The sequence below is a fragment of the Martes martes genome, assembly GCF_963455335.1.
Source record: "Martes martes genome assembly, chromosome: 3".
Classification (NCBI taxonomy): Eukaryota; Metazoa; Chordata; class Mammalia; order Carnivora; family Mustelidae; genus Martes; species Martes martes.
The window spans coordinates 192,714,961-192,728,446 of record NC_137890.1 but is presented as its reverse complement, the minus strand read 5'-3'; the positions used below and the strand labels follow the sequence as shown (position 1 = coordinate 192,728,446).

Below are 13,486 nucleotides of genomic sequence, written 5' to 3'. Positions count from 1 at the left end.
ATTAGCATCAAGCATATACTTGAGGATATGACACAGAGTGAAGTTCAAAAAACAAGTATGTTACAAAAAGCATTTACATAATTTTGGATTAAGTATCTTTGAACTTGAATTATTAAGGAAAGAGAACCCAAAAAGAGAGAAAACTGCTGTTGTACAATAAACCTTTGGGCTGGTATTCTGGAACACTCTCTCCGCATGACTCTAAAGTGATCGCATTAATACTGACATCATCTGAGAGTTCTGTATTACAAATGGGCTCACTTCCTACTTCTACAAACAAGGCTTACTGGAAACCACTACACCGAAAGTCATTAGAACGTACCACAATGACTCCAAAAGGCAAGCCGAGCAGCATTAATTGCCGTTTCACACACATCCCACACACCCCACGCAACACACAGAGCGAGGCGCTGCAGTCTGATGTTTCAAATCCGATCAGCAGCTCACCACTAGGGATGGACCGTTTGGGGTTTATAGCAAAATGCACCGTTCTCTGGGGAAATTTCATTTCATTGAGGGTGAAAAGAAATGAAGCCGAAAGGGAATATCATTAATTGCTGTCTTCTCCTCAGCTGTGCTGGTATAGTCTCCATCTGCCCAGGTCCCCCCGGCACTGGACTTTGCCTCGTCCGCCGCCCCGTTCTCACTCTGCTCGCGGGCAGGCGGGAGCTTACGGCAAGCAGAGAAAAGCCCGTCAGAGTCTCTAACAACCACCCCAGCGCATGCCGGAGTATTTGCAGACCACGAGGGTGCAGTTCGGGTTGCTAGTTCATCGTGTTCCTCCACGGCAAAGCTCGAGTACACAGAACACATGTACATGAAGCTGTGCAGGTAATTAATAGAGATGTATCTGCCTTTTCTGCAAGTATTTGAGGAATTTAATAGTGAAATATAACTCATGCAATAGCTTATACAATAGTTAATGTTGCTGGAAATGCTACAGATATCTTGGAATGAGACTAGTCAGTTAATAAAAAAAAAAAGTCTAAAAAAAGAAATGATTTTTATGTTTCCCTGGAGTGGAGTTATGGTGTGTATTTTAAGATCTTCTGTTCTGTTGATCTCAAAGCAAATCAGGAATGAAGAAAGCACCTCATTTATTCAGTAGCTGGTGAACCAAGAGAAGGGATACACCAAGATTTATAATTTTCCCTAATTCTACGAAAATAGTAATATTTGATCCTTGTAACTCAGGCTGCCTGGATAAATGGTTCAACATGCGATTTTCCGATGGGACGCAAAGTTGCTAAGAATACCAAGTCAGGAGAGGCCAGAAAGAAGTACAGATTCCAACGAAGCGGTCAGACGGCCGCTCAGAGAGCTGGGCAAGACGGCGATGTTGTTCTTCTGATGCCAAGATAAGTTCTGAAGCAGGAGTCCTCGCCCGGCCGCCGGTCTGCCGGTGGCTCCTCGGGTCCCCTCGGTAAAACCGTGAGCCGTTTGTTGTCACCGTGCTACTCTCTTCAGTCACTATCCATCCTCAACACCCTCTGTCCATGCTTCAGGAAAGACAACTTAGAGCGACCCCTTCCCAAACACTCTTCACGGACCCAGACTGACCCAACCCAAGTTCCGTATGTCTTTTCTCCTCCTGACTCAAAACTCAATTGACTATTCTGGATTCAGTCGGGAAAACGGAAACCACGGTCAGTGTTCCAGACAGGAGGGATTTGATCCAGGGGGTGGTGTACAAAGTGCTGGAAGGGCGGGAAGAACAGAAGGAAGAAGGCGAGATGTGCAGAGTCCGGGAAGCTCGCGGTGCTGCTCGCGGTGCTGCTCCCGGTGCTGCTCCCGGTGCCCCGTTCCTGCCCCCGCGCAGCTGTGGATGCGGTCACTTCAGGGACTGGGATTGTCAGAAGTGTCCCTCCATGGCTGCGGCTAGAAGCAGTAAAGAGATTCCGTTGTTGTCTGCATGGCTGGAGGTCGCAGCCCCACTGTCCCTTCTGCTCCTGTTGGATTTAGAGGCAGAACGGCTTCTCCCTTCCTCTGGTCTTTCCCGAAGCCTGCCGTTGGCACATGCCAACGGGAGGCCACCGGCGGGGAGTCTGAGACGCAGAATTTGCAAACTTTAGGCACCAAGGAATGCAGAGTAGATGACAAAATGTTAAATATAAAGCTGAAAACCAACAGATAAGTAACCAACACGGTCAGGTAGCTTGCTCTAAACCAAAGCTTCCCGAACGCCAAGTTCAGCATCTGTACAGAAACTGGGGTCGGCAGGAGGAGATTTGAGGACTCCTATGCGCGGCTTGGTAAAACCATCGATTACATTTTATTTATATTATAATTACGATGAACAAGTACAATACAAAGTAGTAGGGAAGATATTAGATACTGGATTTGTCTGAAATTTCCGAATAAAGTATGTTTAATTTGATAAACTTGTGCTTGCCTCCTTAAACATGACATTTCACGTGAGTTATCCCTGAAATGGTTACATGTCATCCTTATCGATGTTCTTCAATGAAGACCTCTTCAAATGGTTGATAGTCAGTATTAATAAGAATTTATTCCCAAATGGGTGACAGAAAAAAAATCTTAAAAAAACCTTAAAATAACAATTCAGAAATTCACTACTGTTGAAAACATAAAAACCAATAGCTTTCCTTTTCTTCATGGGCAAACATAATGTTGACATTCTTTGCGATGACAGGGTTTTTGAATTCTGTAAAAAATTTTCAGATTCACTTACTGTGTTTCCGTCACACATGCGTTGTCAGTATGGTTACGCTGCAGGTTTGGATGTCCCTAAAATGACACCTTGCTGCAAATAGACAGGCACATTGAATAAATGTGAAAATAAGAGACTTAGGACAGATGCTGGGTCAGGAGCTACACTGGTCAGAGGCCCCTGCCCAAGCCGCCCGATGCCCCTCTCTCTGCGTCCGTGTGGGTGCGCGCCCAGGGGCCTACTGAGGGAGGGGCCGGGGGCAGAGCACTGCCTTGACTGCAACCCCTGCGTCTCGGCTGAGTGGGGCTGAGAGAGATTGCTGTGCTTGGGGCACACTGTCACGCCCCACTCTACTAAGGACGCGGTGTCTGGAATACAATGAGATCCATTCACAGGGCGCAAATTGGGCAGCTCTACCTTCGAGACCAGGAGGAAACACACGGTTTTCACCTACTGTGAGTTTCAAAAGTTTGTTTGAGTCTAGCTCCGTTTGGAACTCCTTTCACTGATCTAAAAACCTGTACTTATTCTCGAGATACAGAGACATACATTGACAAAAATTCTGTACAGCTTTCTATATCTTTGCCGCAGAATTTTGCATTGTGGCTTTTAAATAAGAATGCTGAAAAACTATCCATTGGTTAGGGTGGTTGGCAGCTCTAACTCGGCTCCCAACTATCCTTCCTGGTGTTCGTCCCTGTGAGTGTGGGTTGGACCTGGTGGTTTGCTTCTAACGAAGAGCATACGGCAGAGAGTGAAGGGATGTCACCACGCGGATTAGGCACCAACAGGACACTTTCTTGCATCTTGTTTACTTTTTCTTGTTCTCTCACTCGCTCGCTCTGATTGAAGCCAGTTGCTATGTTATGAACTGCCCTGGGGGCGGCCCTCATGGCAAGAAACCAAGAGGGATCTTCAGTGAACAGCCCGAGAAGAGCTGAGACCCTTGGTGCCAGAGCCTGGAGGACCTGAATCCTGCCAACAAGCATATGAGTGAATTTGGAAGCAGGTCTTCCCCATCTGAACCTTGAAATGACTGCAGTCCTAGTCGATGACTCGACTAAAGCTTTGTAAGAAACCTTCAGCCAGCAGATCTGAGCTAATCTGCATGGAGATTCCTGGCCATAGAAATTATGAGATAATATTTGTTGCTTTAAATTGCTAAGTTTGGGGTTAATTTGCTCCTCCACAGAATAGTTGGGAAAGACATGTAGGAGAGCACTTTCTTGCGGGAAAGGTGTCATCAGTTTGTGAGTGTACTTTCTCTTTGCCTTTCTCTTGCTTTTGGGTGAAAAGTATGAAAATCTGATGGCTAGAGTTCTGGAGACCATCTCAGAGCGTACAGATGAGCGTCTCGTTGTAAGAATGGCGCGGAAGTCCTTTCTCGTATCATAATCTCTGCCATAATGAAACATAGGGAGTTGAGTGGAAAGCAGAATCGTTCTAAGTAAACTTCTCTTTCTTTGCCCTTGCCCCTCTCACAGGGCTAAATTTGCAGTAAGTTCAAGGTACGCGATGATATAGCCCTCTGTGCTCAACCTGCCTTCGTCTACTCCTTTAGAAAGCCATCGGTTTCTATTTAGACCTACATGACTAGAGGCTTCTTTAAAAGGGTTAAAAACTCCCAAAGCCAATAGTAATTTGCATGGTAGTCCTATGAATTAAGGGTGGGGTTTTTTGGTTTTTGCTTTTTATGTAGTATTGTACTTTTGTGTGCTGGGGTTGCCTTACTAACAGTGGCCTTTTCCATCCTTGAACTCTCTAACTATTGGCTTAGATCCGTTGAGTCTGCCAGGTTAGTTCAACTGTGACAACCTGACCCAGCCACTAGGTGAGTTACATCGTCCCGGTACAGTCTGACACTAAGGGTACATTTAAGAGGCCGGAAAGTTACGTAAGCATCAGACGGACTGTTCAGGAGGAGCAGGAATGGCTCCGGAAACCTGAGACTGTGAAGAAAAGCGTCCCAGTCTCAAGCCAAAGTTGGGGTTAGCCACTCCGTATTAGAATTCAAAGGCATCATTGAGAGAGCGTGTCAGAGGTGAGCGATATTTACTTGTGAATTCAAGGAATATAAAAAAGTTTACAGGTTTCTGTTTCCCCCCCTTCCAAAATGAAAAGTTTTTTTAGGTCTCATGGAGAAATGTAAAATCTTAAAACTTACATCACCCAACTCCCTGAGCTGAGAAACATCACTGAGAAAGCGACACTGCTTTCTAGCCATAAAAATGTTAATACGTAGGCATATTTAGGAAGCTGCTAACTGAAGGCAGTTTTATAATTTTTTCATCTTGAAATGATATTCGAGCTGTATTGCAAAGGTAGGTAGTGATTGCTGGGTTGGGGCTGGTTATCACAAACGGAGGATGAGACAGATCCAGAGACTTGCCCAAAGCTCCGGTGCTGATAATGTCTCTAGGCCTCCAACCAAGCTCTCTGACTTCCCAACTCCTGCACCATTTTAGGGAATTTAGGAGGGGGTCGGTGTACGGTGGTTTGGAATTTGAGTGACTACGAGTTGCCTCTAAAATCATTGGTATTGGACAATTGTTCTTACTTCATTGTGACAGCAACGACTGTTAATTCCCTTTTACAAAATTAGTTAAAATTGGTAAAGTGGGCTCTCCCTCTCCATCTGTCTCTCCCCTCACTCACGCTCTCTCTTGCAAACAAATAAATAAATAATTTTAAAAATCTAAAAAAAATTGATAAAGTGGGTTTGGTTTTGCTGGGTTTCGATTATAGTCTTCACTCCAGTGGTCACAGGCTCAGAAGTTCTGTTTCTGGGAAAGGAAGAAGAATGGATCTTGAGGATAACTCACTGTTTTTGCCACAACCCACTTGACTCTGTCTGGAATGTGTTTATTTCCTTCTCTGCTTAGCGAACTCTCGTTCATCCCTATAGGTTTAGCTCAATTATCATCCTTCCTGCAAAGCCTTCTCCCTGTTTTCTCACTGGGTTTTATAAATCCTTCCATCTTGACACTTTCTCATTATTCACTTAACAAGTTTTAAGTCCCTCCATATGTTAGGCATTATTCTGGGAACTGGGGATTGAGCAATGACCAAAAGTCCTTTCCTTTGCAAAGCTTATTGCATCATAATTATTTAGTATCCTTGCTCTCTTCTTATCTCCAGCTGAGATAAGAAGGGCAAAATTCCAACTTCAAGTATTTTTATTCCCAACGAAATGTATAAATCTATTATCCAGGATCAAGATAAAATAATTGGATAAGGCTTCAAAGGTACTCCATATTCTTTCTTACTAATCACAAAGGTAGTATTTGTGACTTATAAATCATCTCTTCTAGGGAGTTGTGGACCTCGAAAGGACCTTGAGGATTATTTAATTAAACCACTTCAGTTCAGATGAGAAGTCTGAGTGTTGAATCACAAGATTTTATTTGCTCAGGATTATGTGCCAAGTTAACATCAGGGCTAGAAGTAGAGTCCAAGAACACTGATTCTTATACAGGTTCCTCTAATGTGTTGCATTTTGTGAAAAAGTATCAAACTGAAAAATATAATTTAGTTATGTTTATAAAATCATCCTTTTCAAAAATTATAGGATTAAAATTCAGGTTAAAAAAGTATTATAAGAATAGGGATATTTGGTGTGTGTGTGAGATAGTGTTAAGGACATTTTCTAGTTCCAATGTGTGGGAAAAAAAGAGATATAAATAATTGGAATATAAACATATTGGAGAATGGTAATATAGAGCTGTAAAATGCGAAGTTACATTGTAAGTGTGACAGATGACATATCACAACAAGGTCTACACAACCCTTTCCTAAAACTTTATGGATTCCATTAGAAAATGTTAATTTGAGATCTGTGATAGTGCACGCACACACTCAAAAACCTGAAAATCAAAGTTTTAATTGAAAACTGATATAAAAATAAAGCCATTGTGCACAGTTTTTAGCAACCTCTGAACTCTAACACAGATCTTGATCTTTTAACATTTGCTCCCACACATCAGCAGGTGCGATCTGAGCACACGCCCCCACACTCACGCCTACGTGCTCGGCCACTCACCGGCCTCACACACAGTTCTGACACATCGGTTCCAGCTCCTGAATCCATGGCGAAAGCGTGAAGGAGAAATCGAAGTCAGGAGCACAGATGCATGATGTATCAGTGTGTATATTACACAATGCCTATGGAAAAAAGCTTTGAATAAAATAGTAATAATTTATTTCAGAAAAATTAACTTTAGTGAAATCAGTGAAAATATAGCCAGCTCCTCCCACCTAAATTCATGAGAATAGAAAGGAAGATTGTGATTCAGTTTAATCAAATCCACTTTTGATAACAATATATTTAAACCAATACAATACATTGATATTTTCCTGAGGGAAAGGACTTAAAACATTCCTATTAAATTAGTTCTAACAGTCTTAAAAAGAAGAAAATAATAGTTTTGGTTTTTTTTTTTAACTTTTTTAGGGGTTTTCCTTATATTTTCTTATATTTTCTTTTTTTTATCCTAAGTGTACAATTAATCCCCATCCCCTCTTCGCCCTTGCCCCCACCCACCTCCCCTCTGATAACCATCAGTTTGTTCTTTATAATCTAAGAGTCTGTTTCTTGGGTTTGCCCCTTTCTCTCCCTCTTTTCTTTCCTTTGCTCATTTGTTTTATTTCTTAAATCCCACATATGAGTGAAATCATATTATATTTGTCTTTCTCTGACTTATTTAGCTTAGCATAATGCTCTCTAGCTAAATGTTGCTGCAAATGGCAAGATTTCATTCTTTTTTATGGCCAAATAATATATATATATTATTTGTGTGTGTGTGTATATATGTATATATGTACATATACATAAACACATATACATATATATACATATGTATATGTATATATATATATACACACATATATACACACACACACACACACACACACACACACATACAATACCACAGCTTGGTACTGTATATATGGTATGGTGTGTGTGTGTGTGTGTGTGTGTGTGTGTGTGTGTGTGAATGTGTATATCACATCTTCTTTATTCATCAGCTGATGGACACTTAGGCTGCTCCCAAAATTTGGCTATTATTAAGAATGCAGCTATAAATATAGGGCTGCATGTATCCCTTTGAATTAATGTTTTTGTCTTTTTTGGGTAAATAACCAGTAGTGTGATTACTGGACCATACAATGGTTCTATTTTTAACCTTTTGAGGAAGCGCCATACTATTTTCCACAGTGGCTGCACCAGTTTATAGTCCCACCAGAAGTGTACCAGTGTTTCTTTTTCTCCACATCTTGCCAACATTTGTTGTTTCTTGAGTTTTTTATTTTAGCCATTCTGACAGGTATGAGGTGATATTATAGTTTTGATTTGCATTTCCCTGATGATGAGGGATGTTGAGCATCTTTTCATGTGTCTATCGGCCATTTGTCTTTAGGTCTTCTTTGGAGAAATGTCTGTTCACGTCTTTGACTCATTTTTAAATTAGATTGTTTTTTGAGTATTGAGTAGTGCCAGTTATTTACATATTTTGGATACAAACCCTTTATTGGGTATGTCATTTGCAAATATCTTCTCCCATTCAGTAGGTCTTTTAGTTTTGTAGGTTATTTCCTTTGCTGTGCAGAGGGTTTTTTTGTTTTCTTTTTCTTCTTTTTTTTAAAAAATATAGTTCCAATAGTTTATTTTTGCTTTTATTTCCTTTGTCTCAGGAGACATATCTAGGAAAATGTTGCGACAGCCATGTCAGAGATTACTGCTTGTGCTATCTTCAATGATTTTTATGGTTTCGAGTCTCACATTTTGGTATTTAACCCATCTTGAGTATATTTTTCTGTATGGTGAAAGAAAGTGGTCTAGTTTCATTCTTTTGCATGTAGCTGCCCAGTTTTCCCAACACCACTTATTCAGGAGACTTTTTCCCATTGTATATTCATTCTTCCATTGTTGAAGATTAACTGACCATACAGTTGTGGATTTATTTCTGGATTTTCTGTTCTATTCTATTGATCTATGAGTCTGTTTTTATGCCAGTACCATACTGTTTTAATTAGTACTACTTTGTAATATAACTTGAAATCTGGAATTATGATACCTCCAGTTTTTTCTTTTTCAAGATTGCTTTGGTTATTCAAAGTCTTTTGTGGTTCCATACAAATTTTAGGATTGTTTAGTTCTAGTTCTGTGAAAGATGCTTTTGGTATTTTGATAGGGATTGCATTAAATCTGTAGATAGCTTTAGGTAGTGTAGACACTTCACTAATATTTCTTCTTCTAACCCATGAATGTCTTTCCATTTCTTTGTATTGTCTTGACTTTTTTTTCATCAGTGTTTTATAGTTTTCAGAGTACAAGTTTTTCACCTTTTGGATTAAGTTTATTCCCAGATATTTTATTGTATTTGGTGCAATTGTAAATGGAACTGTTTCTTAATTTCACATTCTGCTACTTCATTATTAGTGTATAAGAATGCAACAAAGTTCTGCACATTGATTTCGTATCCTGTGACTTTAATGAATTTATTTATCAGTTTTAGTGGTTTTTGTTGGTGTAGTCTTTAGAATTTTCTATGCAATATCATGTCATCTACAAATAGTAAGAGTTTTACTTCTTCCTTACCAATTTGGATGCCTTTTATTTTTTTATGTTGTCTAATTGCTGCAGGTAGGATTTCCAGTAATATGTTGAGTAAAAGTAGGAGAGTGGACATCCTTGTCTTGTCCCTGTTCTTAGGGGGAAAGCTTTCACTTTTTCACCATTGAGTATGATGTTGGCTTTGTGTTTTCCTATAAGGCCTTTCTTATGTTGAGGTAAACCTACTTTGCTGAGTGTTTTTGTCATGAATGGATGTTATATTTTGTTAAACGTTTTCTCTGTATCTATTGAAATAATCATATGGTTTTTATTTTCTTTCTTTCTCTCTTTCTTTCTTTCTTTCTTTCTTTCTTTCTTTCTTTCTTTCTTTCTTTCTTTCTTTCTGTGTGTGTGTTTTTATCCCCAGGGGTACAGGTCTGTGACTCGCCAGGTTTACACATTTCACAGCACTCATCATAGCACATACCCTCCCCAATGTCCATATCCCCACCACTCTCTCCTGTCCCCCCTCGCCCCAGAAACCCTCAGTCTGTTTTTTGAGATTGAGTCTTTTGTGGTTTGTCTCCCTCCCGATCCCATCTATCCTTTCTTTTATTGATGTGACATATCACATTGATTGTTTTGTGAATATTGAACCACTAATGCATCCCAGGAATAAATATCACTTGATCATGGTATGATTTCTTAAATGTATTGTTGGATTCTGTTTGCTAATATTGACAATTTCTGCATTTATAATCATGAGAGATATTAGCATATATTTCTCTTTTTTTTTGGTGGTGTCTTTATCTGGTTTTGGTATCAGGGTGATACTGGCCTCATACAATGAACTTGGGAATTTTCCTGACTCCTGTTTTTTTGGGATAGTTTGAGAAGAATAGGTATTAATTCTTCTTTAAATATTTGGTTGACTTCATCTATGATACTATCTGGTCCTGAACTTCTGTTTTTTGGGAATTTTTTGATTATTGGTTCAATTGCATTGCTGGTAATTGGTCTGTTCAAATTTTCTTTTCCTTCTTTAGTTTTGGTAGTTTATATGTATCTAGGACTTTAGTCACTTCTCAGCTGTCCAGTATGTTGGTATACTGGTTCTCATGGTTCTATTATAATTGTTTGTATTTCTGTGATGTTGGTTGTTATTTCTCCTCTTTCATTTGTGATTTTGTTTATTCAGTTTCTCTCTCTCTCTCTCTTTTTATTTTTGATGGATCTGGCTAGAGGTTTATCAATTTTGTAGAACTTTTCAAAGCACCAGCTCCTGGTTTCACTGATCTATACGATTGTTTCTTTGTTTTGTTTTGTTTTAGTTTCTGTCTCTCCTTGTTAGTTTTGGGTTATTGTTTGTTGTTCTTTTTCTAGCTCCTTTGGGTGTAAAGTTAGGCTGTTTATTTGAGTTTTTTTTTGCTTCTTGAGGTACACTTGTATTGCTATAACTTCCCTCTTAGAACCACTTCTGCTGCATCCCACAGATTTGGGGCCATCATGTTTTCATTTTCATTTGTTTCCATGTAATTTTTTATTTCTTCTTTGACTCCTTGGTTGACCCAAATGTTATTTAACTTCCATTTATTTGTGGTCTTTCCAGACTTTTTCTTGTGGTTGATTTCTACTTTCGTAACATTGTGGTCAGAAAGAAGCTTAGTATGACTTTGATTTTTAAAGATTTGTTGAAACTTGTTCTGTGACCTAATATGTGGTGTATTCTGGAAAATGTTCCATGTGCACTTGAAAAGAATGTGTATTTTGCTGTTTTACGATGGAATGTTCAGAATACGTCTGTTAAAACTATCTGGTCCAATGTGTCATTCAAAGCCCCGTTTCCTTGTTAATTTTCTGTTTGGATGATCTGTCCATCAACATGAATGGGGTGTTAAATTCCCCTACTATTATTATATTACTATTGATTATTTCATTTATGTTTATTAATGTTTTATGTATTCGGGTGCTGCCATGTTGGGTACATAAATATTTACAATTGTTATATCCTCTTGTTGGATTGTCCCCTTTATTATTATATAGGGTCCTTCTTTGTCTTCTGTTACAGTCTTTGTTTTAGAGTGTATTTTGTCCAAGTATTGCTACCTTGGCTTTCTTTTGACATCCATTTGCATGATAAATGTTTCTCTATCTGCAGGTGAATTTAGGTCTGAAATGAGTTCCTGTAGGTAGCATATAGATGAGTGCTGTTTTTTTATCTACTCTGTCATCTTATGTCTTTTTTTTTTTTTGAGAGAGAGAGAGAACACAAGCAGGGGTGAGGCAGAGGGAGAAAGAGACTCTTAAGCAGGTTCCATGCTCAGTTCAGGGCCTGATGGGGGCTTGATCTCATGACCCTGAGATCATGACCTGAGGTAAAATCAAGAGCCTGACATTTAACTGACTGAGCCATCCAGGTATCCCTGTCACCCTATGTCTTTTTTTTTTTAAGATTTTATTTATTTATTTGACAGACAGATCACCAGTAGGCAGAGAGGCAGGCAGAGAGAGAGAGGAGGAAGCAGGATCCCCGCAGAGCAGAGAGCCCGATGCAGGGCTTGATCCCAAGACCCTGGGATTGTGACCTGAGCCGAAGGCAGAGGCCTTAACCCACTGAGCCACTCAGGCATCCCACCCTATGTCTTTTGATTGGAGCATTTAGTCCATTTGTATTCAGAGTAATTATTAATAAGTATGTACTTATTACTTAGTAATTATTAGTAAATGTTACTTATTACTTAGTAACATTTTGTTACTCATTTTGTGGCTGTGTTTGTAGTTCTTTTCTCTTGCTCTCTTCTTTCACGGTTAGTTGGCTTTCTGTAGTGATAAACTTGGATTCCTCCCTTTTTACTTTTTGCATATCTATGACTGGTTTTTAATTTGTGGTTACAAGTAGGTTTGTATATAACATCTTCTGCACATAGCAGTCTATATTAAGTTGATGGCGGCTTAAATTTAAGCCTGTTCTTTACTCCTTTCCCTACCACATTTGAGGTATATGGTGTTACATTTTACATCCTTTTATATTGTGAATCCCTTGACTGATTTTTTTTATTTTTTATTTTTTTAAATTTTTTATTTATTTTCAGCATAACAGTATTCATTGTTTTTTCACCACACCCAGTGCTCCATGCAATCCATGCCCTCCCTAATACCCACCACCTGATTCCCCCAACCTCCCACCTCCCACCCCTTCAAAACCCTCAGGTTGTTTTTCAGAGTCCACAGTCTCTCATGGTTCACCTCCTCTTCCAATTTCCCTCAACTCCCTTGACTGATTTTTAAAAGATACTTATTTTTATGGCCTTTGTGTTTTTTCTTTTTCATACTTTCACTTACGGTCTTTCCTTTCCTCTCAAAAGGTCCCCTTTAATATTTCTTGTAGGGTTGGGTTTGTGTCATGAAATCCTTTACTTTTTATTTGTTTGAGAAACTCTTTATTTCTCCTTCTACGCTGAGTGCTAGCCTTGCTAGATAGAGTACCCTTGGCTGCAGATTTTTCCCCTTTCAGTACTTTGAATATATCATGCCACTCTCTTCTGGCCTACAAAGTTTCTGCTGAAAAATCTGCTCATAACCGTATAGGGTTTCCCTTGTATGTAACTGTCTTTTCTCTGGCTTCTTTTAAACTTCTTTTCTTTATCACTACATTTTTGCCATTTTGGTTGCTCTGTGTCTTGGTGTGGACCTCCTTGGATTGTTTTTGGGGGGATCTTTGTGCCTCCTGGATCTGGATATTTCTTTCCTTCCCCAGATTCAAGACGTTTTCAGCTATTACTTCTTCAAATAAATTTTCTGTCCCCTTTTCTCTCTCTTCTTCTGATAGTGCTAATGTTATTATGCTTGATGGAGTCACTGAGTTCCCTAAGACCATTCTCAATTTGCATAATTTCCTTTCCTCTCATCTATTCAACTTGATTACTTTTTATTTCTCTGTCTCCCAAGTTGTTAATTCATTCTTCTGCTTGATCTAGTCTGCTATTTATTCCATCAAATGTATTTTAAATTTCATTTATTGTGTTCTTAATCTCTTATTGGTTCTTTTTTAAAAAAATATCTTATTTATTTATTTGACAGAGAGATAGAAGCATAAGTAGGCAAAGCAGCAGGCAGAGGGAAAAGGAGAAGCAGGCTCTCCACTGAGCAGGGAATCCGATGCAGGACTCAATTCCAGGACCCTGGTATCATGACCTGAGCCAAAGGCAGCCACTTAACCAACTGAGCCCCCCAGGTGCCCTTATTGGTTCTTTTTTATCTCT

General features: G+C 39.3%; 1 protein-coding gene across 8 annotated transcripts in view; it reads left to right on the top strand.

The window, feature by feature from the left end:
* Positions 1 to 4,574: 4,574 nt before the first annotated feature.
* Positions 4,575 to 13,486, top strand: part of LOC308339306 (uncharacterized protein) — a 54,844-nt gene continuing 45,932 nt past the window's right edge. For 2 of the 8 annotated variants that reach the window (XM_080797842.1, XM_080797848.1), the window contains exon 1: positions 4,584 to 4,712. The gene's annotated coding sequence lies outside the window, so the exon portion shown is untranslated. Of the gene's footprint in view, positions 4,713 to 13,486 lie in introns of all 8 variants that reach the window. The other 6 variants (XR_013966489.1, XM_080797850.1, XR_013966488.1 and 3 more) reach the window with 5 other exon arrangements.